The following is a 27,636-nucleotide window of genomic DNA, read 5'->3' as shown; positions in this document are numbered from 1 at the left end:
ACTTTAGAAATTTGGGTTACGAAATTGTTTTAGTACTGCGACGTAAATCATTGTCACAGTAATTAATATTACCGTTACCTTAAGCGCTAATATTATTTTAAAATAACAGTGTAACAAGTAAAATATTAGAAACAAATTATACAATAACATGCGATTTTAAAGTTGTTATATTTTACAGAACGTCTAGTTTACAACTGACCGTTCAAACTTCCTCGAAATCATCAAATATCTAAGTAGCCTGGGAAAAGTTAAAATAAATTATTTCATCAGATATATGATATAAAGTATAGTGCTATAATTATTGTTCGATAACTATTTTTAATTAATATGAAAAGCATATGTATTATAACTTTTGGTGAACAAAAACTATTTAAACATATATTTTAATTTAAAACAATTTTCTCAATTATTTATTTAATAAAACCAACAAGTTTGATTTAAAGATCGTTTGTGCTAATAACATTTGTCCATTAAATCTTAAACGGACTACACTTAATGTTATTTAGAATAATAAATAATCGATTATAGTATTTAACCATTCATTAGTTTTACATGGCAGTTTGTCTGTGAGGTACATGTCACTGTCAGTGGTCGTGGGAAAATTTCGTCTTCCTCTACACTTAAATATATTTTCATTTTCTATTAATAACCTCTTAGTCGACCAATAATGGGAGTTGCTAATAAATTTTAATGTTGTTATACTTTTTTTAACAGCTATTGAATAATCAACACTCAAACAATTATATGAATTCTAATCAATTAAATCTACGATTTTAATTGAAATAATTATTGAGCGGACTTAAGAATTAAACTATGGCTGTGTTTTTGGCTACATTCGATTTAAAAATTGCATAGGCGTTGTAAATGTTAAAAAGGATTCAAACAAGTCAAATTGAATTTTATTGATTCACAGGCGCGTTCACAGGACCACACGCATGTAATCACTTTGTTATTAATTAACATAGATTGGTTTTAATACAATTTTAGTTTATTGCATCTAGTTCGTCGTCGTTTGAATTAAAAAAAAAAGAGCTGGAAATTTAATTTCCAATCGAAAAACACTAATTAGGTATACGAGAAAAATTTTATCGAATTATGTTATTATTGTTAAGTGACTATTATTGAATTTCAATTTTTTTTTAAGAGAATTGTGAACTTATCGCAACTCTTTAATGGAGAGCTATATACAATGTGTATTTTGTACCGGTTGTTAAGTTTCTACAAAAAAAACGTGGTCCATACATACTACGAAGAAGACTATAATCTGTTGTTTTCAACCCATTCGAAAATGTGCTGAGCGTATCTGATAAGTATTGACGTACTATTTGTGAGATTCGCATCGACATTTCTAAACAGATACATTATGAACTTTACCGCACCAATAATTAAGCGTTTTCATACGAGACAGTTTCCAAACTTGAGCTACTAGAGGGCGTACCAACCCTCAGTTGACACTTTATTTGTAACTATGTAGTAATTAGCACCGCAAGCCGTATATATTATATGTTCAAACAGGAACAGCATGGTAATTAATTGACGACCCATCTAGTATCGATTGAGTATTGAATCGAAGGGATGGTGGCCGTAGACTTGTTTTGCCACATTTTATGATACACTCGATGCATATAAATGGTGTAACAACAACGCAGTTCGGACGCGTGCCCTTCCACGGCGGGTCGTAAGCGACCATAAATTTTTGCCGGTTTGCGTTCCGGGACATGTTGCAGAAATTTGTCATCGGTCGCCGTGTGAGGGTGGCCAGGGTCAGGAGAGGAGGGACGCCCGCAGTGACGGTGGCCACTGTTTGTGTATATGCCAATTCTGCCGATAAATCCCCGCGCGTGACATCCTGTTCAACGTGGCACCCATAAACTATACTGAAATGCGATGTCGTTAATGAATCATCGTGTACAACAATAACGCACATCACAATGCGCCCCGTCCCACTTTGCGAACCGCGCCGCATCAAACAATTACCAAACATTATCTTGTCCTCACCACCGCCGTCTAGTGCCTTTGTTATACCAACTATTTAGTGCGGGTGCTCCAAAGGAACCGTTTATAGTGACGGGATTAAGAACCGATGAATCGCTAGACATGAAATTCCTCGGTCAGTGTTTGGGAACCGTATCATTGTAATAAACGGCAGATCGACAAACAATAGAACCGACAAGGTGATTTATTTGAAAAAAATGTACTAATGTCTTGTTCATTAGACTTGTCGAGTGTTTAATTACGAGAAATAACAGCCGAGTTGCTACGTGAGAGTGTGAGGTTCCCACGGACACGGTGCGCAGTTACATTTAAATATCGCGATTATTTTGTAATTTGCAAAACGACTAGTGAAAACTAATCAATGGCGGCACATGAGAGACTTGTAGTGCCGCGACGTTCGCGATAAACTAAAAAATAGCAGTAAAACGTACTTGTCCACAAACGTCATGCGCTTCTGACGAATAACAATGATGATGTAAATAAATATCAAAACGCGGTTATGTTTCGATTCAACTATCGACATGTTTCTACCGTTTGTATTATTTTGCCTGTGGTTCAGATACTCTTGACTCTGATTATATTTGCGGTTTTTACACTCTTCCAAATAAAGTCCATAGACAAAGTTCGGCGTTTGCTTGTTGGAGCATTTATAGAATTGACAACTAAATGTCCGTTTGGATTTTTTTATGCCCAGTGCGGAAATCATTAGAATTTCTCAACGGATATCTTTATATTAGAAACGGTTATGGAGAATAATTTGCACGGCCAATAAGTAACATGATTTTCGGTGGAACTGCACTTGACGTTTGCTCGCTAAAGTAAATGTATTCTTTACTAATTATTTTAATCTATTTTTATAAATAATAGTGCGTGTGTAATTCGAGAAGACAACCAGTTTTTTTATTTGACTAGTGTAAAATGTTACACTATAGCGGTTACGAGACTATATTATGTGGAATCGAGTTTCGGTTTTGAAAATGGCGTGAGCAAATGTCCACTGAACAGTTTTGATTACCGACAATAGAGACATCAAAATGTATTTAAACAAAATTATAAAAATGAAATTTCATGAAGAATTTTTGCCGTTTTTCTAAATAATATTTTGACAAATGAATATTTACTATTATCCCTACCGCGATCATTATCATTTCATTTCGAAACATTTGTTTTTAATCACAAAAATGAACTCGGGTTACCATTTAATGTAACACCATATTACATGGAAACTCATGATAGTAATACTTTGTCTGGACATGCTCTATAAATTATTTGTATTTGAAACGTATAAAGTATATTTATTTTATTACACGTTAGTTGCTATGGAACGAAGACGACCGGCTTGGAAATTATAGTGGTCATCTCTGCTTTATGACTTGTAAGTTAGAGCCAAAATCGTAAATCCATTATTGTCTCTCGGAGGATACTATACGGACGTCATGGGATTTTATGGAAGATACGTCTGGACAAAATATGGGTCACTGAGCAACGATCTCGGCACTAAAAGCTCTGGCCGAGGAGAATTTTTTGCCTTTTAGCGAATTTACCTATAGACATTTTCTATACATGAGATCTGTTACTTTTGTTATGCTCGTGCAGTAGTTGGAAAAAGCAATAAGGAAATAATATATAAACTGCTCTGTGATTAATGACACAAGTGAACTGCTGTTAAGACGATCGACGCCAAGAACTTGTTCGGTTTGTCACTTGCAATTAACTGTGGGCGAACCGTAAAAGGTACTACAAGTGCTGTACACAGTAACATAAAGCTGCAATGGACTAATCGCAGTACACTATGAGATGTAGTTCGATTGAAGCAAAACGACAGTTCACATAATTTACCGAAGAATAACTACTTACAAAGAGCATGGAGACGCGACCTGAGTACATAAACCGTTTAATTAACTACAATTCAGCTAAAACTCGTGCAGCCTCAGATACTGTAAATTTGCGATTAATCTGAAAGCTAATCAATTAACTGTACCAACAGTTGATTAAAATTAATAGTCCGCATTTTATGATTGTTGACAAGTACAAATAATAATCCGATTTAATATAAAAAATATGGTTCAATTTTAATTTTTTTTGTTTTGTATACCATGGGGTCGAGTGAAAATAATATTTATTTTATTATTAAACTTCAACCGTGTGTAAAATGTGTTCTGAACGCTTTAAATCATGTTATATATTTTTTTTTAGTGCATAAGTTTCTCATCTTTATAGCTGAAGTTGTGAAGTAAGAAATTTTTTTTATTGTTACAAATAACAAATTTTGATGAGTCCATTCGATTTGGTCGACTAATAAGGAACTTTTTTTTATTCTTTTATCAATGTTTTATATATTTTTTGTCACCCAATAATACTAAATTAACATTACTTCAATTTAAGGATGAATGGTTGATTTATAGTAACTCTCGTTTAAGTTCAAAATGAGAAATATTGTTTTCAAAATGCCAATATGAAAAAAAGGATCACGAAAAGAAATATTATAAAACCGTTTTAGACTTCTAGTTCTATATACTTTAATACATATTTGTTGATTTTAAATCTAAACATTAGTATAACAGTAATACTTTTAAACATAATCGTATGCACAAAAATAAAGTATGAAATATATATATATATATATATAAATAATTTGAACAATTATTTCTTTATAAAAAATTATTTGAATCTTAAAATGAATCATCAAAGTGATTATTAGAAAGTTGAACGATAAATTAGATCATTAAAAAATAAATAAAATGGTCAATAATTATAATAATATTAAGTAGTATATAATAGCTCATAATTAATCAATTGTGAACTCAATCGGGTACAGTACAAAGTAGAATTATTATTATTAGTAAATTTAGTTTTTCTTCTTTTTGAAGAAACCTTATACATTTACAAATATTTCGATGTATCAGGTATATGATATGTTACTATGACAACTTAAAATGATAAATTTAACTGTAAGTATTTCCATATAGTTTTTTTTCTAGTTTGGCATTTAGAGCGTTATATAAAACCGTTTTATATTAGCATATATTTACCTCTTTTACTTCTTATAAAAAATAAAGACACATTTTTTTTGTTGTTTAGTGAAATAACTTAAAAATCATATTTCGATAATAACTGGTGTGTAACTGTATAGACTATTAATTAGTCCACTAAAATTATATATACGGAAAAAACATATTTTGATTGAAGACAACTTACGATAAAATATAAAAAATAGTAATTAGAGATATTGCCATCTAATTGAACATTACTAATACTCACCTCATAATTAAGCCATTTCTTACGACAAAAAAGTCTTTCGCTAATCAACTTAAGTTTACAACACGACCTAAGTATACTAGCAATTTTACAACGACTAATCTCATGCAATTAATTTATGTAATCTCGACTTGAGTTGGATTGATAAATAAAAGTGATATGCAATGGTCTCCTGATGCACTAGAATAAAAACTTTTCTATACACCGAAGTTTAAACATATTTTTGATATACTATTTGACAAGACATATTTCTATTGTTTATTTAAATACATTTTTTTCATAAACACAAAATCGTTTCGAAATTTCATCGATATTTTACCAATGAAATGTTATTTACCGAAAAAACACAATAAATTGATTATTAATGTAACTATAATTTGCTTTAAACATTTCAGTAAGTTTATTTTATCTTATTTTTAGTGGTTACTTTTATTTAATTATTAAAGTATGAACGATATTTCTAATGGGCACTTAAGGTTTTCAAAGGAAGCCGACAATCGATTAAAAACTAATTTAATAACTAGTTCATTCCCTTGAACTGTGTGATTATCTTAAAATTAATGTTTGGCACATTAAAGTTTGTTATTTTTCTAAAATGATAATCAACTAGTTTATTTACATATTTTTCTAAATGATTACACTGATCCGCACATTATTTAAGTTACTAAATTATAATAAAAACTTTGTTGATATTATCAAAACGTGAAATATAAATTATTTAAAAATTGCATAGTAACTCCATACAATTACTTTATTGAAAAAATATACTTGATAGATTATTATTTTAGCGGTATTTTGTCGAATTGACCAGACTAAAATTATAGTTCAGACTGAAATAATAATAAAACACGTACACGCACATTAAAAAAGTTGACAAAAGCAAATAGCAATGTGTTTTTAATACTCGGTAGGTAATAAACCACACGATAGTTTAAATACCTCGTAAATTACAGAAATTAAATTTATCTTTACAACTCTTCGACAATAAAGCACGCGTTTAATTTTTATATGCTTTCTTGTTTTAAAGTCAATTGGCGTAGAAGAATTATTGGCATTAAAAATATTGTAATGTTTGTTTAATAGCTTTACTCAGAAGAATTTTATTTTTACACACTAATATTATGTAGTGGTTAAATCTTTATTTTATTAATGCAACGTAACAATATATCATTGTTTTGATGGAATTTCTTTTTTCGCTCTACTGTTGATTATAATAAAGTTCAAGCTCAACTAAAACTTCATTTTCACTTCAGATACGTTTGAAAAAACTGTTGAAAACCCATGAAATCTGCATGTAAGATAAAGAGCCGACTTTTAGTCCTATTGTAAAAACGCGAGTTTTTTAGATGCCCCAGATGAAACAGGAATCTGTTATAAAACGTGTACACTACATTCGGTCAAGTTAAAACCCTCATTACGGTCGGTGTCGTCGTTTTCCTTTTTGGAATACTTGTTCACAGTGACGGTAGCATATCTTAAACGCCGTTGTAAATCAAATCGATTGCTAATAAATAACCGACACTATATGTTATTGCTGTACCGTCTGCCATCTCTCTCGTCACCACAGCCTCCTGTGCTCCTCTTATTCGCTTCCTCCCCTCACCTGGTCGCGTCTTCTACCCGTTTAACAAGTCTGGCGTCTACACGACTATAATTCCGCACCGGCAATGGGCGCCACACAGCCGTGGCTGTGGTATGAAGAGATAGTGGACGCGGACGAACAGCTATGGAAAAAAGTCCTCTTTGTTTTAACTCAAGCGGCCATAAAAAAAAACGACCGGCTCGAATTCACCGCTCGGACACTGAAGAGAGAGAGAGTGATCGCGAGAGGGGAGGAAGGAGATGGGAAAAAATCTACTTTTAAACGGACGTAGTCGAACGACAAGGAAATTTTGGAATTCGGTTCTATAATCGTTAAAATGCCAAACATATCAACGCATAATGTATTTGTGTTTTGCTCCGAGTGTTGGTAGTTAGGTATAGATAATAAACGTTTAAATGTCTCCTTTCCACCTCCAATTATATCATCAATACTAGTTTGTTATTATTTTTAAGTAAATTACTGTGCGTGCGGTTGAAATAAGGTTAGTTTTCAACTAAAACCTTGATCGATTCTCGTTAGTGCCACCGACCTAATAGAGGTATTAATGTGTGTTGAACATTGACAGTCAGAACTAATTAATTTGTAGGTAATGTCATTCAAAATGACTCTGCTATCATTTTGTTATCTGTTTAAGTATCACTGTTGAATTTTCATGTGGCTCAACGCAATTTTTAGAGTTTATTTCGTTTACTTGATAAAATTTCGTCAATTAACCTTTTTTTCACGTATATTATTAGCGGATCATTTTGCTTTAGGAAAGAATACCTATTGAAAGCAAACACAAACAACACAATTATTGAATATTTAATGTTTCGGCCATTTTAATATATGGACGAGGAAGACACCGAGTCAACTAGTAAATACAGACGAAAATAACTTTACGTGTATTATTCACGTTGCGTGTATCTCATGTCTACACATTAAAATACCAATAACTTAAATAATATTTACACAAAAATGTTTTTTCATAAATCATAGTATTTCCCGAATAATAATTTATTTATTTCCGATTGTATAATAATATGAGGTTTGTATTTAACTTCCAAAGGCTACCCTAAAAACTACCCTCATATTATGTTTTACTTGATATTCTTATTAGACATCCATAACATTGAATTATAATATGATGTTACGATTGTTTAATGGGAGCTAAATGAATTTTAATTCTAATGATAAATTTCTAATTAAAAAATTATTTCTAAGAAATTTAGATTAGTCGTATGATTTTAGGAAATTTATCATTTTTAAGAATGAAAATTACTTTTTTTACATTAACGAGTCATTTATAATATTTATTAATCAATTATTATTAGAATTTTTTTTTCAAAGCTAACATTTTTATTTATCTAATATATATATATATTTTTAAATTTAGCGCGGTGCCTTTTTTCAGGCCGAGTTCAAGTCAAACGCCAAGCAAACATTGCATTATACGATCGCTTTTGAATTTCGTTATCGTTTGGGCTGCGGAAATGGATTTCCCCGACTTTATAGACAAGAACTTTGTGTGAATTGATAACTCCACAGGCGCCACCGGAATTCCTCTGAATGATGAGCATCCGATTTTCAAAAATAACGCCTTGGTTCAAACGGATGTACAAATGTTAGTCTCCAAATGAAATTGTTTATTTTCTAGTCCCTGCCATTTTCACATATTTCAGTTTGCTTATTAAGTCACGAAGGTTTAATTTTTTATTAATAATGTTCTTTGATCGTACAGCTCTTATTCCTTCTCTGTGTTTCTAAATTACCCAGTTATTTTTGTGTTAGCTTTAAAACTGTATTTATTTTAAAAATATATTAACTATAATAATTTCCAAACAATATGATTTTTGTTTTTTTTAATTAATAATTCTTAAATGTTTGACGATGATTTTTATTTTTTACTCGCCTTTTCATTATTTAAACTTATATAAATAACTGATAGATTAAGATAAAAGAATAATTTAAACCAATTTTTGACGTGAGGTTCTATATATTTCTTGCGTTTTGGAACTCTAAAATTCAATTTGTGGCAGTTGATTGGCAAAAATTTGTGGTACAGACTTAAGTATAAGATCTTTCTGTGCATTGTTTGGAAGCGGTTTGTAGATTTAGTGCATATAAATAATAGAGTTGGTTGCGCAAAAGCGTTACTCCTAGACAATTCACGGTAAGTGCGGTATTTACCTGTGTTACCAACCGAATCAGCCGCCAGATGGCACAGTTCCAAATGTTCTCTAGTTTAGTGTCCCTTCCTTATTCGTAATCGATACGACAATAGTCAAGACTCGAGGGTAGTGTTTATGGTCTGCCTATACGCACAAATAATTTAGCCTTTATAAACTGCAGTCTAAATTGGCGAATTAAGGACATAGTCACTAGTACAATACATATATTATAAAGGTATACGATGTATATGCAAATCAACGAGGTATATATTTAGCCACGGCCCATTAGGAGAAAATTAAACAGAACTTCTACCATTCACAAATTCACACCAACTTTATAAGTCATCACTGCTATCCGGGGGGGTTAATTTATTCGTCATTGAGCCACACGAAAACCGTGTTCACTTTAAAACGTTAATTTTTCGGTACTGCCTACACTCTTTGCACCCTTTTATTCGATTTGCATAAAAACAATTTTTTTCACCGACAACTGTCCTCTTTGTTTTTTTTTGTATACAAAACACAATCCATTCAAAAGAGTAACTTGTACATATGCACTAACCAGAAAAAAAGGAAAATAATATAACTTCATCGAAAAATAATGTTTACGTTTCGTTAAAATATTCATTTAAGTATCTGTTTTTCAAACGAAATAATAGAGAAACGAGTTTCTTGCCATTTATAATTCTGAACAGATAACAAATCTAATATAATTTATTTATATTGAAGTGTCCTATAAGAGAATTAAGTAAGATAATATAATAAGCAATTAAAATATATTTATTTAATTTGATTACAAACATTTTATAGTTATCTGTAGAATAAAAATAATAGTTTATTGACTTCAATTGTATTGGATATTGTAATAATTGGTGTATTTTTTAATAAAAAAAAATATTAAAATAATCTTGTCTGGAGAAAAATTTTGAAAGGTGTGGTAAAAGTAATATTGATTTAGGGTAGTGGATGGTTTGGTATCCCACTGAGCACATATATTATCCAGAAAGGCGGTGATAGATTTTTATTTGTTTTACACAAAAAAACAAGGCGCCTTTATAGTTTTTAGGCCTTAAAACGATCTGTCTTATCTTTCCCAACGATTTAACAAAACCACAGTGAGTATAATTAGTGCCAGACAATATCATGATAAAACATAGTTTTTAGTTGTGATGATTCAATTAACGGAAGATTTTGTAAGAATTTGTGGCGTCTAATTGCGACACAAGATAATTTATATCTAATTAAGCTGAATATAGTTTTTATCATATACTTTCTTCTTTATTCTTCTTTCTTGCAATTTTTAGACACAGTTTTTGTTAAAAATAGGGCAGTTGCTATAGATATTATAATGAATTTGGTTAAAAATAGATCTATTTTAAAATAAATAGAATATTAGGGTTGGTGTAATATTAATTAGATTTTGGCCATAATCCAGTCAAAAAAAATCTGTGTTTAAAATTTAAATTTCATTATACAACATTTTTGGACATTTAGTAATTATTTTATAAATATTTTTGTTTTATTTTTTTCCAAGTAATAGTTTTGAGAAAATAATCTAGTTTTTTAAATATATTATTTAATAATAAAAAATGTCGAATATGTACTAAGTACTACGTGAATTGCTAAACAATGTGATGTTTTACTGCCAAATTACTCATAAAAAACTTGGCAACAATATCAGTATCAGACTAATCTTGTTATTTTGCATAATATATAATAGGATAACTAAGTCACTAGTTACTTCAAGGAGTAATAAAAACTTTTTAATCTAAGCTAAGTTAGCAAACAGAAATTTTTACTGTCCTTATAAAAGGTAAATTTCTTTTTGAAAGGAAGAATAAATTATAACTAGAGTAACTGGTCTAGTTACTGAACTCTATCTAATAAATAAATACAAACACTATTACTTGAAATTTTAACTCGCTCTGTTAAATGATATTGTAAATTTGTGATGCATAACTTAAAAGGAAAATTTAAATTACTAATAATGATATTTAAATTTGATATGGACAATCAAAATTCCGTTCAATATGGGACCTTTTTAGTTTTTTGAAATTAAATTAAGTCTAGTAGGTTTGATTTTTATTTGATATTTCTTTAAGTATTAAAATTGAAGTGCACATAAAATCAAACATTCAATATTTAGATATTAGAAGTTAATTCGTCATAATAAATTATAACTTTGAATTTCTATAATTCTTTTTGAAGGATTTATTGAAGGGTCGGTGAGAATAACATGTTATGTAGCAATTCGTACATTTCTTTATCTTATTCTATAGAATAAATTAGACTGTTTCATTTTATGTTCATCCGGGAAAAAATGATATCCAAAAATGTATTACATATCACTTTATCTTTTTTAACTTGAATTTAAATTGTGAAAATACATTTTTTACTAAATTTTAAAAATACACGTTCGTTCCTTACCCTATCTTTTAGAATCACTCCACTCATTCATTTAAGCATTCTCATCTCTGCTACACTCATTCTTTTGTCAACCGCTCAACACTCTGAATCATACACCATAGCTGGTCTCACTAAAGTCTTATAGAACTTACCTTTCAACCTCATTGAAATTCTCTTATCGCATAACACGCTTCACCCACTCGCACCAAATCCTGTGTCTTACATCCTCGTCAATACTACAGTGCTTTTGCATAGCTGATTGTAAATACTTAAAAATTTTCTACCTCTCCTATCATGTCCTCACTTATTGTCACTGATCTTCTCATTTTACCTACCTCGTGTTTTTTGTCAAACTCGTACTCTATATACTCCGCCTTATTCCTACTTATTATTAATCTCTTTTCTTCAAGAGTTGATCTTCACACTTCTAACCTTTGTTTAATTTCCTCCCTATTTTCTCCTATGAACACTATATCATTAGCGAACAACAAGCACCACGGTACCCCTCCTTGTGTTTCTCTAGTAATTTCAGCCATCACTATGAAAAATAATTAAAGGGCTTAAACCATAACCTTGGTGCACTCTTATTCTTACTTTAATTGCTTATGTTAAGTAATGCCTAAAATATTAAAATATTAATTTAAAACTAAAAATATTTAACTCAAAAGCCACAAAAGTTACTAAAACATCATGTATATGTATTTTAGGAACAATGTTACTATAATTAGCACTAAACACATAATGCTAAATACATGTATGTGTTTGTCATCCTTATTGTATTATTATATTTTATGCATATTATTATTCATGTATACTACAAAAAAAATTCATGTTGTGTTAATTCTATCTGTTCTCTTTGTCTTATTGTATATCATGTTATTAAAAAAATAAATAAATAACAAGCTACTAAATACACCACTTTAAGGCTTTAAGGCGCCAAGCCTTGGAGATTTTAGTGGAATATCTAATCCCTAAAGAATGACATTGTTCATTATATCTCTTTTGGCATGAAAATGTGTCAGTATTTGAAATTTTAACGTACACCAACTGTAAAATTGATTTAAGTCCTTTTTTATCGACTATTTCAAAATAGATTTCTCCAACACACAATGTGTTTATTATAGAATAGTTTTTATGCATTAGATATTAATTGACACAAATCCGGAAATTTGTACAAAATCAGAATACAAAATGCAATTATATGTAATATAATGAGGTTGAAGCCTTTTGAAAAATAACCTTTAAGAACCGGTTCAAAACCTCATTTCTATAATTTTTCATTATTTTTGCATTTCTGTGACTTCTTAATATTAATGCATATTTATTGCTCATAATTTTTTTGCAATTCTATGGCTACTTCATTATTTACATTTCTAAAGCTTCATAATGTGTTTTACATTTCTATGGTTTCACAATGTTTTTGTATTTCAATGGCTTCTTAATTCATTTATCAAATACTTAAATTATTATTTCTTTAGAAAAAATTATTTATATACAATCCGAAAAATTCTGTATAATTACCGTAAAATGGACTTAATTTAACTTTTAAGTAATCTATGTACATCATAAATAACTAAAAAGCTATTTAAGTTGTTGTTATTAGTAAATCGTCTTTTGAAATATTTTCAAACCGGCATTATGGTTTAAAATGTATTATAGGAATGTAATAATAAAATAGTGAAAGTTTAATCATTTTTTAGATACTTTTTTTATAAGGAGATTATTTCTATCCTATCTCTCTTATAATAATATAAAAATAAATACTTAAATTGATGCTTATCTTAAAATAAAAAAAATTATAATAATAAAAATAAATAATAATAAAAACTGTTGTTTTTTTTTAATTAGAACCGGTTTTTAACCCATAAATAAGAAAAATGAAAAAAATCGCTAATAGAACCTGAAAATCTTATTTTTTTATTTTAGGAGTCTCCTTAAAACTGTTTACTAAAAATAACATAGGTTCCAACCATTGTTACAGATAAATGAAAAAAAAAATTGTTTGTATTATTCTAATAGTTAAAATGATATAATTTCATCCATATTGAGTAAATTAAAAATAAAGACACAAATTGATCCGTGTTCTGATTTATATTATGTAATTTTTTGGTACAAAATTATAAAAAAAAGTTTTAAATTTTAATAATTGTTTAGAATCGAAAGCAATAAAAATACACGTTAAAAAAAATAAAAAAGCTTGACCTCGACGTGATTTGAACACGCAACCTTCTGATCTGGAGTCAGACGCGCTACCGTTGCGCCACGAAGTCGTTGAGATAAATTTTAAAATATATCAATTTTTAAGTATTATTTATTCAGCTATAAATGTGTAAAAATATATATGTATATGAAATAAATTACTATTGTAGTTTATTAAAAATCTTCGGCTGAAATGAAGTTTTTATAAAAAGTATTCATACTAATTTTATATTTATTTTAATCAATCATAAAACATTTATCAGGAGAACTGAATAGGCAAATTATACAAATATTATTAATATGATTCTGGGAAGACATTTGATTGATTACATAAAACTAGATGTAGTGATAAATTTAATTCAATTAAAATAGACATATTAAATATTGAGTACAATATGTTCAATTTTCTCTATTTTATCTAAACTTAATTATCGTTACAATTAGTTTTATGTAATCAATTCAATACTACCGCACATTCAAATTTGTGCCAGTCTCATATATGTTTGTATATTTCGTTTAATTTTATTCGTTAATAATTCATGTCACTAAAAAATAAAAGAATAATTAAGAAAACTTTAAATGTGTTCTTTGACTTTTCCAATAATTAATTATATTTTTTTTGCAATATTTCCTAAAATTGCCTTTTTTTAACTCTGTAGATCTTCTACATTATCTTAACATCCACAGTAAAGATCACAAAATATTTATTGCGAATCTCACCTATGCTTGGTTATTATTATTTAAATATTTAAAGTAATTGATTTATGTTAGTTTTATTAAAATGATGAGTTGTTTTCTACATAGTAATAGAGCTCAACAAAATTCAATTTGACACAAGTGTAGTTATTTGAAATTAAATATTTCATACAATATTACTAATAATTATAAGTTATTTTGCATTTAAGTTGCTTTTAAAATATGTGGCTCATGTATTTTTTCCAACGGCAATATTTATTATATTATAGAAAAATTGCCCGAACAATANTATATTTTTTTCAACGGCAATATTATAAAAAAATTGCTCAAACAATTGCGATTTGAAGTATAATCCAAAGTATATATCAATAAAATATGAGGCACTATTATATAATTATCATACCTAGTGCCCAGTCATTATAATTATAATATCCAAAAAATATAGGATATCAACTATAATTAATATAAGAATATTTTATTTATTTTATAGTGTGTGATGAATTTATGTATAACATTAATATTTACTACATTAATACAACCAGTTGTTTTGTTACACCAATATAAAAAATGCTAAACTAGATTTGATTTTTACGTCAACATTTACATATCTACGATTTTTGATTTCCAAACTTGTGCAATCAATTAATTTTCTATTGGTATGTGATTCTAAGTTTAATAGACTCTAATTAAACAGTGGGAGGTATCATATATTTTAAATACTGTCATGTTTGGTTTTATAGTTATAAATGAAAGTATTTGGTAACGGGTTTAAAATTAATAAAAAATATATTTTTTTATGTTTTATGTTATGTAATATTATCATTACAATTGACATCTATTAGTAATCTAATGTAGCTTAACTGCGAATTTCTATATTTTAATTTTTCACTTAGTCTTGAATAATATTAATAAAAACAATTTATTTTCAGTTTTTAAAATAGATATAACTTAATTAACAAAAAAAAATATTGAGAGCATTTTATTTTTACTTCTTACGCTTAACACCAATTGAATTGTTTAAGCCAAGTAAACTCGATCTGAATCTTGCATATTTTATTTGTATAACTTATTTGTCCTACTATCATAATGTTTTTTTAAAATTTGCAAAAAAGTATTGACCTCGACGTGATTTGAACACGCAACCTTCTGATCTGGAGTCAGACGCGCTACCGTTGCGCCACGAAGTCATTGATTGCCAATTGAAATGTTTATTAGTTTTAAATGGATTTCATAATTTTAGCAATATTTTTCTATTTTAACGGAAAATCTTTTTTTGCCCAATTAAGCTACGTCATAACTACGGGCATAGATATTTTATCGACATATCAAAAACTGTAGGTCAGTTTGGTTGGGTTGTTCGTATCTTTGTCACACCTAAGACTGTACATTGCGACTTATATACCATACTTTAACTACACTTGCAATATTATTTTAAATGATAAATCAAGACAAAAGACATTGCACGTCCACCTATTTTAATGCATTTGCTTGTATCAGTTTTGATAAAATGTTTTATATTGCTTGTTTCGCAGTGACTAGTACACCAACTGGTATTTGTCATTTTTTCTAGTAAGAGCTTGTGCAAGAATTACATTGAACAGCTTTCACAATAATAAAACTCTGATATAAAAATGTTTTACCAGAATTCATGGTAGAAGTGATAACAGTCGAGGGTGAGGAGTCGAAACAAGGGATGGGTGTGTTATTTTTATGGTGTTGTGAGCGTTTTCTCACACACACATTAGCATTGCGCTATGTTATTACTGCTATTATTAATAATGACAATAAATTCGAATACCCTCTCCCCGATTTACGACGACAGCAGTCTCTTTTGTTGAACGCAGGACACAATATTATTAATGACCGTGCGCGACAAATTTTCGGTGTACATACAAATTTCCATATCCTTCCGACGCGTGTCGTAGTCTCTTCCTATGTATGGCCTTTTTATTGCATCTTTTTTGCGCGAGGCAATAAAAGGCCAAAGAACCCTCGTACCGGAAACCAGTTTACTTTTGGAATATAAAAAAAACGGCACGCGTTTTGCCTTATAAGCCCATGTTGCTCTCTCTGCTGCGTTATGACAAAACGGTCACTGCGCAAAATGACTTGACGTTTTGTTGTCTTTCCATTATCTATTGTTAAACAAAAGTTCACAATTAGCGTTCAAGTTCGCACAAAGAAGTTGAAAAAAGCTGAGTAAATGCTCTTGTAAAATATTTAACAATAAAAACAAACAAACAACACTTTAAGTGCCTTTGAGTTGCATTAATTATGAAATGTTTCAAGAAAAGTTCTAAATTAATGGTTCAACTCATATTTGTGGTTAATACAGTTTAGTGTTGTTGTTGTTGTTAATACGTGGCTGTATAGGATAAGATTTCGGGTACGTGAAAATGAACACAAACAATAATGAAAACGGAAGAGGAAGTTCAAACTTTTTAACATATTTCGGTGAAAACAATCTGTAGCCACAATTCCCCTAATCGTCGGTTTGTTGTCTTCGCGTATTGTTGTTTAACTAGGTCAGATATTTTAAAATAGGAATATCATATAGGAGTATACAAATATACATTTTTCATACACTAGACTGGTTGTGGGAATTAACATCAACATTTTGCTGCAACAAAACTTAACGTTAAAACAATACGTGTATCTAAATGATCTTCTATATATTTCTGTTACTGTATAAATACCAACAGTGTCGACTACACTATTTTATTTTAAAATAAAGTTCGAAATTAAAAAAGTTCATAATACACAAACTTATAAGACAATAGCATAGAGTGTATTAATATTTAACATGTAAAAGATTTTCTGTTTGAATATAGAGATTTTTCAAAAGATATTAGAGTAAATACCTTTATAACTATAATACAAACTATTTCATGACAAAAGCTTTTAAAATGAGCATTGACTATACATTGTATAAGTGGGTTGGTAAATAGCGTGTTAGGGGATGATTGAACTTGAATATAAACAGGTGAACGTTTTTAGAAATTAAACTTTATAACTTAAACTGGAAATGTCTAACCGAGCGAATGACCTTTGTGAGAGGTTTAGATGTTGAAGTTTGTTTCTAAGCAAATTTCAGGCTTGTCTTTTGCACAGCGTGTGTAAAATCAAAGTGAATAAATTGTTTTCGAGTCAAAGACAAATAATTGAAGTAGTCAAATACAAGTTAGAACTTAAATATAGTAAAAACATTTTTTTAGTAAAAATTTGAGTATCTCGAAAAAATAATAAGCAATACAATATCAAAATGTGGACTTGATATTTCTAAGTCTATTTTTATACAATTTCCTAGCTGGCATTATTCATGTTAAAGGATAGTTTTTGGCAAGTCTAAAAATCTTAATGGTAGGTGAGTTATAACCGGATTGCCACAAAGAATTGATAACACTAAATTACTTTAGTACTCAAAGTGTCTTCGCCAGAAGAAAATCGTTAACCTCACGCTCCGTATCATTATTTATCTACACCATTTTTTGTTTCTATGTAATTGTTTAATTTTATTTCTTCAATTAGATGTAGAAAATATATGTCGAACATGAAGTAGGAAGTAAGTACTCTTTTTTAATTTTTTCCTATTTTTTTGTAAAATAAGTAAAAGATTTCATTTTAAAAATTTGTAATTTCAGTATACATTTTTTCTACTCCAACTTATCTTTAACAAAATGTACTCTTTCTTAGAATTAATACAGTAAAAATTAAAATCATAGCAAAATATTTAAACGAATATTTTGTCTAAGAGAAATATTTCCATTAGGGCTATTGAATTTTGCAGTTTTATATTACATACATAGTTTTATGCATTCCAATAGTGGAAAAAATTTGGGATTGTTTTTTTTTTGTAGAATTATAAGAATCATGGTTAGCCAAGTATTTCCTGGGTAAAGAATATGCGATTTTCTTTACTTGCGTAACAATGTGCATGTACAAATAATAATAACGTCCGGCAATATTTTATATGAACGGACTACGACGGTGGACCGTTTGTCAGAATGTGGTAGGTATAAACTTATTGCGTTTTTCTGTCTCGGACAACACACACACACACACTGCTCAGCATTCCCTTAAAAATATATATATTGCGCTTTTCTCTTACATTTTTTTTCTCCCTGTAGACCGTTACCCTCGTCCACTTTGGACGCTTGTACATTCTTCTGTTGAAAAACTACTCCCTACTGTAAACGTAGCTCACACAGTGAAGGGATTTGGTGACAGTGCTTTAGATACGGTTAACCATCAAAGCTTTACAAGGAAGACTAATTAAAAACAGTATATCCCTAAGTTAAATAGCCGTGAAATATGCACCCTCGGTCAATATTGTACGTTTTTGTTATATTTTGTTACAAGGAATGTTTTTGCATCAATGAGAACACATTCCAACAATATAATATTAGACCCAGATAAATATTAGCTATCACGAAATTCATTATTTTGTTTTTGTGTCACATTTTGTCAATACAAATTATAGTGTTGAATTAGGAGCGTTTTGAAATTGCACTTAGTATTATAATATTCAAATGGTACTGTTTGAAAATGACAACATTATTGACAGTCACAAAATACAACACTATTTGAACAAAAAAGGATTTACACTTGACGGAGTACACGATTTCAGCCAATAAAAGCGTTCTATACACAATTATACGTTGTTTTTTTTTTTTTTGAACTTGGGAACTCCAATTGGTATACAGCATAATTATAACAAACAATTTTAATATTTTTAGTCCATTAAAGTTACGTTCACAAACCGAGTCGTTAAAAACCTAAAAATTCCCATGTTTTGTACAATGATAAATTACTTTACACTTACTAAATTCACTAACTCAAGAAACTCATACTGATATTATAGTGTTTATGTGCGTGTATGTGAACTGTGGTCTTGTTACGATGTTTTTTAGGAATCCTCTGATATTTGTAGACAAAGTTTTATTGAACTTCCGTAAAAGGTCTATCGTCACCGGAATGAACGTTCAGTATAAGTCATGTGCTAAATGTGCCTATATTTCACACTATCTTCGTTTGTCATAAAATTTACTTTACCCGTATGTGTATTTATATTTAACATTTATTATGTTGTCGTATCATTGCTGCTGCTCCATTAATGTAGTCAACTTCATATATTTTACAATTTTCATTTTTATGTACGTAAAAATAATATCCGAAGAGTATTTGCAAAGGAACATTTATGTTAACTTAAATTTTATATTATTGTTTTAACTTCCACGAAGACTAATATTTCTTAAGAATAAATGTTTATGAGTTTCTTAAGAAAGACTTTTCATAAAACATTTCTTAGAAAACAGTTTTGATTTTCTAACAACAATAGGCTTACAAACGTATCCTAACTTAATTGTATGTTTTTAAGGTAAAAATAAGCCCAGATTAAGGGAGGGGTCAGGGGCATGGGTTCGAGATTTATGAACCTCGGATACAGAGGTCTCATTTAATTTTGAACCACGGGCACAATGTCTCATTCAGAATTATGTATAAATAATAACAATTCTTCATTTATATTTTGCTATTATTTATTTATTTATTTATTATATGCTCAAACACTAGTTAGACATGCCTCGTCGTCAAGTGCAAATACCATCATTAACAGTCAAAGGTGGTCGTGTAGATGCAATTTATACCGATTTAAAAAAAGCTTTTGATAGTGTTGACCACTCAATATTGATTAATAAATTAAATGCTTTGGGAGTAGGAAATCCAATGCTAAAATGGTTTTCCTTTTACCTTAATGATAGAAAACAAATAGTTAAAATAAAAGAATTATCGTCCACTGTTATTCTTGCAACATCTGGAGTTCCACAAGGTGGGCATTTATCTCCTCTTCTATTTATAATTTTTATTAATGATCTTTGTAACGTATTTAATCATTGTAAGTATTTATTATTTGCCGATGACTTAAAGATATATGCTCAAATTCAATCACTAAGTGATTATGATAAATTACAATCTGAATTAGATAAATTTTATGAATGGTCAATAAAAAATAAATTACAGATAAATGTTAATAAATGTTTACAAATAACATTCACAAGATCTAAAACTTTTATTCAGAACCAATATGTAATTGATGGTTGCAATCTTAGTGTAGTTTACCATGTGAAAGACTTAGGTGTTTTCTTATCTAGCGACTTAACATTCTCAAAACATATTACATATATCTGCAATAAAGCTTCTAAGACACTAGGATTTTTAAAACGTAATTGTAATGAATTTCAAAATATAACATGTTGGAAAACCTTATATATTTCACTAGTACGGTCTATTTTGGAATATGGGTCTATTATATGGTCACCTTATGTGCAGAGTGATATAAATAAGATTGAGTCCATTCAACATCGTTTTTTAAACATATTCTCTTCTAAAATTAAAAATAATGAAATTAATCATAAAAAGTTACTTGAAAATCTAAAAATGCATTCTCTTTTGTGTAGAAGAAATTATTTAGATGTTATATGGATTTATAATCTACTAAATAATAAAATCAATTGTCCCGAAATTTTAAACTTAATACCGATGAACGTTCCTCAAGTATCTCTCCGTTCCTATCCAATGTTTTATATATCTATTCATACACAAAACTATAGTAAAAACGCTCCGGTAAATCGAATGTTGAATTTATGTAATTAAATAAATAATTTTGATTTTTATCATGATTCTTCAACATCAATATGGTCTATTTGTTGTAAAACGTTTAATTCATAATACCATAATTACATACACTTTTTCAGCTAACTTGTTTGTAACGTATTTAGTTTTATTGAATTTTTGTAATCATTTAATTATTAAGTTAATTTCACTATGTACTATTTTTATATTGTATTTGTTTTTTTTTTTCTATGTTATTATCTGTACTACTTGCCTCACAGGCGTAATCATCCATTATAATGAAATAAATAAATAAATAAATAAACATCAATTGATAATCTACTATTTCTGTGTAATTAAACTCTGCAACTAAAAATAAAACTAAGTAGAGTAACTTGAAGTAAAAGTACATACCTTTTTTTCTATCGTTAATAACTTTTATGAATAATTTTTATTTTCTTTAGCTAGACAAATTATCAAAAAATACAAATTGAGTATTAATAGCGATATTTGAACTTTATTTCATGAATAATAAACTGAAATAATAAAAAATTCAATATCATAATATTTAATTATAATGAACGAAAAAAGAATTACAGGAATATATTTAATAAAAAAAAAATATATTATTAATAAATAAATTATTACAATTATGAATTAGAGTAAAAATTATTCAATAAAATAATGTACAAAACTCATTTAGTTCAAATTAAATATACAATTTTTTTTAGAGTTATTAGATTTTTACCTCAAATCAAATTGTTTCTTTTAAACCGTATGCAAAAAATTGTGTGTGAAAATAAAATTATGTTTTCGTTCAATATTAATTAATAAAAATATTCTAAAACCGACAAAAAAAAAATCAAGTCTTATAAAATTGTTCCATAATCTTAACATAGTGTTCTTAAATAAATTCTTAAAGTACTCTATGATTTTATAACGAATAAAAAATCATATAAAAATGGTCCAAGAAATGATATCAGGAAACATTGGTTTTTAAATATAAAATTTAATCATTTATTTCAACATTGCATTCTTACCCAAGTTTACTGTAATATCAAAATTTTAATATTGTGCTTAAAATGATAAAGTCTTCAAAGATTATGTTTTGTCATCTCAATTGTCACTTCATAAACATATGAAATTTTACACATTATCAAAAACCTTGCTTAAAAGAGACATATATCAACATTTGGCTATTTTGTTTTAAAATTGATACTTTTGTAATAACTAAAAATAAAGTTGAGGGGGTTGGTATTAATAAAGAAGAACGATAATGGCATCATTCGCAAAAACATATTAATTACAAGTACTTTGTTTCTAGTTATTACTTGATTAGTGTAGTTAGTGTATTGAAACTGCCCTTACCTGATATTCACTGATGATGATAAATTCTCGATTGTTGACTTGTAGTTGTTATTTAAAATTATAGTAGGTAAGTTAATGAAAGAGAATTATACAAGCGTATATATTTTAAGCAGACAGTTGGTTATTTTAACAAATGTACGTTGTATACATAGTGAGAAAAGTTAAGTCTATGAAGACACAGTAAAAACAATACGCTAGAGTATCTAGGGAATAATCTTAAAAAGTTCAACTTGATAAATGAGATTGTTAATTGAGAATAAGAGACAAGAAAGTTAAAGAGTGACTGGCTGGAAAAACAGAGTCTTCAGCCCTTATATAATTTACCAGAAATGTCATAAACGGGAAATGTGCGTCTTGAATGTGTCATACTTTTTTATAGGCACATTCAGTCATCATTCTGTATTTCAATAAACGCAAAAGAGTTATTATAATTAATTTTCCTTTTTTTATACTTTAGTGGTGCCTCGAAGACAGTAAGAAAGACAATGACTTACGGCCACCCTATAGTGACCAAGGTCATAATTAAATGTGTAACAGTGTTCTTTTCTGTGGTCTGAGAAATAAAAGAGGAATTGATTTTTTTCCAGAGGAGAATATTACACTTTTTTCTTGGATTGCATCTAATGTGGGATCATTAGTTTTTCTTTACATTCCAAACGATAAATATATAAGTCAACGGTAAACATTCAATGTCGTATATCTTTTTAAAGTATTTTTGTCGCCACTGTCAAAATTGATAATGTCGGTGACAAAAACAAGTAGATCTAAATAAAAAAAAAGTGTCTCTTTTTATATTCACCCAAACGTTCTCTGTAATCGGATACCTTGTTTTTCGGTTGCACATAGCAGCATAAGCATACACTTATTTAATCATGTTAATTTGAATAAAAACACAAGTTAAAACAAACAGCATGAATAGGGTCGTTAAGACGAACAAGACCGGAATACAACTCAAAATAGATTATAATCGTATAAAAAATATCTAGTTAACAATTATGATTACACGGTTTTCTACATATATATTATTTTAGTAGTTTATAACGATTGTGGTGTTGACGACATATCGCATTAAACGGTTTAAATGACACACACACACACACACACATTGAATTGGACTTGTAAATATTAGCTGTAATTTTATCATAATAGTTTTATGAGATACAAATGCACATTAAATGAAGTAAATTTTTATTTTAATGACCACGTTGAATACCCCTAACTTGAGATAAACATTTTATGATCGACAGTATAGCTAAGTTTGATTTATCAATCCTAGGTTAAACGATTAAGAGGAAATTAAGTCATTCATTAGGGAATTTTTAGCGGCTTTGAATGATTGATAGAGATGAAAATGAAATCGCAAGCTTTTACATCATTTAATGACATTTATGAGATTATTATTGTTAAATGTATAAAGTAAGTTAAAATATAATAATAAATAACTATTTTGTAAAAATTTCATTCTCGTATTAATTACTAGTAGGCATTCCAAGGAAGGTTCTGTATTTTCTATCGTATTCTCAGGGCGATATTTAGGGCGGCGTACCGGGTAAATGTTTAAAAAGCAAAAAAGTACATCTACCCAAATTGAACGAGCACAACATTTTTTGCCCTTGGTCGACACTCTCTTGGATCTACATAATCTTTATTGTTTTACCTCGGCCTACGGTCTGATTTGAGAATGGAAGAGATTCTGGAGAAGGTATTTGAAAATGATTTTCGTTATTGAACGGGGTGTACCGATTTAGGCATGTGTTCAAATTATGCGAGGAGGCTTACATAAAATATTCTAAAAGACCCGAGGAATGACAAGCTCGCCGGTAGGTATACAAGAAAAAACGGTTTACGCGCATATACAAATACATAATATATATTAATATTATTATTATTATGTGTGTGTGTATATAAATCGGGAGCCATCACCGTCGGGCGCGTATACAGTCAGCTATGTGTATAATAATATCTGGCAAACGGATCTGCCGACAGGCTTGGCGGGTGGTCGGCGGTGGTCGGATTGCGGCGCCACCACTGCCCGGGTACTGGCGGTCACCGAGGCGGCAGCGGCGGCGCGTACCACCATAGCCGCCTCGTATACGTTACTCGTGTTCATAAAATTATACATGTATGTGTGATAGTGTGTGTGTTCTCACCGAAAAGGAGAGACGACCGCTGCTATCATAGGACGATGCGATTGTTGTCAGCGGCGGCGGCCCACGTTTCAACGTTGCGACGACGACGCTACGCATCAGCTAGAGGCGGCGGCGGCGGCGGCGGTGCATTTGTGCGCGCAATGATCCGTGTGCGTGTGCCGCCAGCCATTTTCACCGCGTTCCTGTTGTGTGTCTTTTGTGAGCTACAAATGCCACTACAGTAACGTACACTTTGTACTCATTTGTCAACAAATAATAACCAGTAGGAGACATCATTATATTCGATATCTCGCACGGTGTGTGAATACAAATTCCGTCCGTTATTAAAGAACCGCTAACGTGTGTGATTTACAAAAAACTTAGTAAATAATCCAAAAATAATGTCTAGCCACCACAATGATAGAAATCGATGAACTCGTCATAGTTTTAAAATATCCTTGTTCTCTATGATGAGCTCGTTGAAATTATGTATACTGTAAATTAGTCATTTAAACATCACTAATAATAAAAATAAGCACAATTAATAAAGCGATTGATCTATAACAGTACTTGCACAGATACCTCAAATGTCTGACAAGAACAGTTTAATTCTATAACAATGGCGGAAAAAATGAATGAACAAAGTAATTATTAAAAGGTATTTGATTGAGACTAAGTCGAAATAAAGGGGAAAATGAAAATTGAGTACACGTTAAAGAGAAACGAGTTCGGAATTTCCCTATCCTTTGAAGTTATTTTTGCTGTGTTGTTATTTTATTGATACATTTTTTTTGTTATCATAATTGTTTCGAAATATTGAATACTAGGTAGGGCAAGTGATTTTACAATTAAAACAAATTCTAAGCCTTTAAATTCCATCTCTTTTGTGTAGTTTAGTAGAAATTACGAAACAAAGCCTTCTTGAAATTGATATAAAAACCAATAATAAAAAATTGGTTTTTTGGACTTGCAGAGTTCATGGCAAATTGAGTGAATAAATCAAAATAATTCACTATAATCAAATGAACACATTTTGAAACAAACTTCTCTAGCATAAGAGGGAAATCATATTACCTTTAGAATGAAATACGATACCAAGTAAACCTACAATTTTAAAGAGGCTAAAAGTAATATTTTTGTTAATACTTTCCTGGGAACCCATCTTCGCGATCTTATTCAAAAATAAAAAGTTTTTTGGGGTTGCAAATGTAAAAATCTCAAAAAATCTTTGATACAAAATATCTTATCTTAATAATAATAAACTCCTATATTTTTTTATGTTGTATCTCAAACAACAAATAGATAAGTACATTTTCAATAATAGTGAATATCAATTTTAAAGGATTTAGATATTTGAATTATTGAAAAAGCAGTAGAAACAATTTTTCTTACAAAAGTAAATGAGTTTTTTGTGGTGATAAACGTAGTTGACTAGAATGATTTTGGTTCAAAATTATTGTACGTTATTTTCAAAACTTAATAATTACACGTGACATTTTTATACTACTCCAGTTGTCTCCTTTGTAAATAAAAAGAATATTCCGAACAACATTCCAGAACAACCCAAGCTTCTAAATATTCAATTCTTATATTTTTAATCACTTGCCGAAGTCGGCAACTGTACACGTGTATGCCGTCCGAAAACAATTATTATTTCAGATGTGTTAATTAGTACACATGCACTGTGAACAAAACACACTAATTGGATGATTTTGATAGCGGATGGAAAAAACGAAATATTTTCTCGGGTAGTTAAGAAATTAGACGTTTGTGAGTCACGCTGCATATGTATTATTATTATGAAGAAGTAAAGACCTAAGTGTGTTAATCTTTGTTAGATATCTAAAAAATACCTACTAATAAGAGTTATCTTAAAACCTCTAAATTACGCGTTTGTTAAAGTGCTAATGGTAATTTTTTTACCAACAGTACACAATATCTAAACTTGAACCATGTTCCGAGTCTAAAAGGCAATTAAAGTAGTCATCAGTAGGTTGAGAACGATTGTAAAAACACTATTAGTTTAAGATTCCATAAAATCAATTTACATGTTATACAACAGATATTGACCCACATCATTACTGATGAGGCGATGGTGATAAAACATTGTTATAGTATTAAACTTGTTCAATGCGCTTCTGTTGGCTTAAATGTCACGAAATCCGTTAAACATGCATCATATAAAGTCACGGTACTAGTTCACGTTTATTCTTTAAGATCCGTGACTTCAAAAAAAAAGACATTTAAGTTATATCATGTAATATTAATTTAGAAAAAAACAACATTAAGTTTGTTATAAAAAAATATCACTTAAAAACGATTTAGAAAATACTTATGTAAAATTGTTACTAAAATGATAAATGTTTATCATTAGGCCATCATAAGTTTTCCATTTCATGTTTACAAAAAAAAAAAAAATGTTACAATTCGTGTTAGATTTTCTTATGGCAATTAACGTGTTCTGTTTGCGGGTTTATTATTTCTAAGGAGTGTTTTCCATCGTCATTCCTTGTCGTTGAAATTACATTAATTAATATTTTCGATGACCGGATTTCGCAGTAGAATGGTCACAGAGTCACACACACACATGTAAGGAATACACCGTGTGACGGTAGCTGTGTTCACGGTCGAACGCGAAGCTCAGTCATCGATAATTTACATGGTACGGCCAACACACAGGAGGATTCTACAGAAGACTAGTATCATACTGCAATTATGTATTGTATACAGCGACCCCAAGCCGACCACTGTAACAGGCGCACGCATATAATAAAAACAAACAGAGGCGGTTCGGGTGACACGGTCTGTGATTTCCGTGAAAGACGTTGCCGACGGTATACACGTGATCCCACCTCCCCTCTCACCTTCGCTGTAACCGCACTCCGGACTTCCGACGCATAAGGCTTACACCCGCCGTCATGGTATAAGAGCTTGTGCCTCCCCTGCCCGCTGGTCTCATCGCCATCACGGGGTAGTGAATACATTCAATTGAATATATACAACGGTTTTTTTATTTTTATCGATAATTCGATATTTTTCAAAATTATTGTACGTAATACCGACTTGTGAAAACAAATGATTTATCGAATTTTAGGTGTGTTTTGAGCGCTGGTCACTTTATAAACGAATCGCTAACAATGAAACAGTACAAGCGAAAATCAAGAACAAGTCTAATTTATCGTGTCCAGTCTAACGTTTAAGTTATTGTTGAATGAAAATCTTC

The 27,636-nt window shown here is 29.7% G+C and overlaps 2 non-coding genes across 2 annotated transcripts; both read right to left on the bottom strand.

Annotated features, from left to right (window-relative positions):
• Window positions 1-13,610: 13,610 nt before the first annotated feature.
• Trnaw-cca (transfer RNA tryptophan (anticodon CCA)) lies at window positions 13,611-13,682 on the bottom strand. The gene has a single exon. It is a non-coding gene; the product is annotated as a tRNA-Trp (tRNA).
• Window positions 13,683-15,422: 1,740 nt separating this feature from the next.
• Trnaw-cca (transfer RNA tryptophan (anticodon CCA)) lies at window positions 15,423-15,494 on the bottom strand. Its single transcript has one exon. It is a non-coding gene; the product is annotated as a tRNA-Trp (tRNA).
• Window positions 15,495-27,636: the final 12,142 nt, after the last annotated feature.

This window comes from Daktulosphaira vitifoliae, unplaced genomic scaffold (assembly GCF_025091365.1).
Source record: "Daktulosphaira vitifoliae isolate Bord-2020 unplaced genomic scaffold, ASM2509136v1 Scaffold_5, whole genome shotgun sequence".
Lineage (NCBI taxonomy): Eukaryota > Metazoa > Arthropoda > Insecta > Hemiptera > Phylloxeridae > Daktulosphaira > Daktulosphaira vitifoliae.
This window is presented reverse-complemented; position numbering and strand designations above follow the sequence as displayed.